Source organism: Propithecus coquereli, unplaced genomic scaffold, assembly GCF_000956105.1.
Source record: "Propithecus coquereli isolate 6110/MARCELLA unplaced genomic scaffold, Pcoq_1.0 Scaffold109, whole genome shotgun sequence".
Lineage (NCBI taxonomy): Eukaryota > Metazoa > Chordata > Mammalia > Primates > Indriidae > Propithecus > Propithecus coquereli.
The window spans coordinates 3623609-3626158 of NW_012134858.1; positions in this window are offsets into that span (position 1 = coordinate 3623609).

Below are 2550 nucleotides of genomic sequence, written 5' to 3' on the forward strand. Positions count from 1 at the left end.
TATATTTAAGACTTTAATACCTCTGAAGTTGGCATGAGGCACAATAATTTGCCCTCTTAAATATTCTTTCATGATATACTTAGGGTACTGTGTGGAAGAGAGTTAATTAACATAGCAGGTCTGAGATTGCCTCTCCTTAGATTGCCTGCTTGAAAGGTTAACCCTTGCCTGGTAAACAGTTTTCTATAATGATATAAAACTTTTCATAAATGGTAAGGGTGATAGGTTTGCTGTACCTAAAGTGTGTGGACAAACAATGTGATTTATGCTGGGTACCTGCTTTCCTTCTGGGAGTCTGGAATTCTGGTATGTGCTAGGCAGAAGGTACCCACATGACCACCTCCAAAAAAAACCTTGGGTACTGAGTTTCTTAGGAAGGTCCAGGCTAGACGACACTTCGCACACTTTGTGAGTGTTGTCACAATTCATTGCTGGAGGAATTTAGCACATCCTTTGTGACACCATTAAGAGAGGACTCTTGAAAGCTTATCCTTGGTTTCCTTCAGCTTTGCCCCATGTGCCTTTCCTTTGCTTATTTTGCATTATATCCTTTTGCCTAAATAAATCTTAGCTGTAAACATGATTGTATGCTGAATCCTGCAAGTCCTTCTAGTGAATCATCTAACCTAGGGGTGGGTTTGGGGACCTCTTGATGGAGGTACTGATAATGCAGTTAATCTTTGTTCACTGCGTGATAGTATCTTTTTTTGTTTATCATCTTTTATATTTTTAGAACAGTCCTTTGAAATAGCTATGGACCAGCTACTACCTTCTGTTTCCGCCTAGGATGAATTCCAGAGGAGTTGAGTAAGTTGATACTGATAGGTTGGGAACTAGTTTACTACTTACCATACTCTCAGTCTAATGTTCTTGATTTTCAGCCTTGTATTAGTATCTACTCATGATAACTGAGAATTTTTCAACTCAATAAACCTTTTTTAAAGGATGAAATACAGCAGTTTTTTCCAATAAATATTATTATAATCATGTTGTATGTGCCCAGTAGTAGGCAGAAACATTTTTTCCTCTATGGACACAGTGAGCCATACGCAGATGCAGTGATCAGTATGAGAGCTCTCATTGAAGAGGAGTTGCAACTACAAATTCACTGTCACTGATTTCCTAACACTGAGATACTTAGGAAGTGATAATTTTAAATCATCACATGGAGTGCCTTTGTTTTTGGAATGGTTTTTATGGGAAGCCTCTAGAAGTGTTTGGACCAGATGATCCCAGATGATCTGGCTTTATTGTTCTCTGTTTAATCAACCTCGCCTTATCTTCACATAGTAGGCAAGTTTAACTCCTTATTTAAATGAGAATCTTTTTAACTTTAAAAGGTAGATTCAAGCACTTGCTTGAATGCTTTTGACACACCAACAAGTCGTTATGCCTCATTTTTCAAGATACTAAAACGTTTTATTATATATTTATTTATCTTTGTTTTACTAAGGGAACAGCTGACTAGATTTATGTTTCTTCCTTGGTGACCGATATAGCTAGACTTTATTGAGACTTAAATGTGTGCTGAATGTTACAGTATTCTTAACAGTAGTTCACTGTGGGGATATGAGTTTCCTAGGTTATTTATACTGAAATTTGGAATTTCTCTAGTCCAAAACTATAGAAGAGGAATATCAGAATATCAAATCTGGCTTGTATTTGCCTTGTTTGATTTTATTTTGAATTTTAGAAGAAATAGGAAGTTTAAAATTATTCTCAAATTTGTATTAGTAGTCTTACTGTCATTTACCTTAGCCTGGGTTTGTTTTGGTTTTTGTTTTTTGGCTTATTTTCAGACAGAGTTTCACTCCATTGCCCTGGGTAGAGTGCAGTGGCATCATCATAGCTCACTGCAGCCTCAAAATCCTGGGCTCAAGTGATTTTCCTGCCTCAGCTTCCTGAGTAGCTGGGACTGCAGGTGCTTGCCATGACACCTGGCTAATTTTTTTATTTTAGTAGAAGTGAGGTCTCACTCTTATTCAGGCTGATCTCGAGCTCCCAAGCTCAAGCAATCTGCCCGCCTTGGTCTCCCAGAGTGCTAGGATTACAGGCATGAGTCACTGTGTGCCTGGCGTAGCCTGGGTTTATTTTACTTCAAGGAAGAGACCAGAGATGCTTTAATCTTTCTAAAGTGTATTCATATATATTATCTTAGAGTTGGTGGCAACTTGTCTCTATTCTGCTGGTTTTCATTCTGTTTAATAGTCTTTCATACTACTGTCAGACTGTTTTCAATAAACTCTGGTGAGATCATGTTGCTGCTGCTTTAAATCTGTATCCATGTTCAGGGGCCCTTTATCATACTGCTACTGCCTTGCCTACATCCCCATGTAAAGACTGTTTGAGATTATTTATATTTCTCTAAATGCTCCCATCCATTCACCCTGTAAGGCTATATTCAAACATTTTTTCTCTCCCTGCCTGCTAAGGGTTAACTGTTAACTGGTCTCAGTGATGAGACCCCACAATACTTGTAAATCACATTCTGGTTTTCTGCTTTTCTCCCTTCTGGTAGGTTGTGAAGACTGCCTGTTTTCGTCTCTTTTT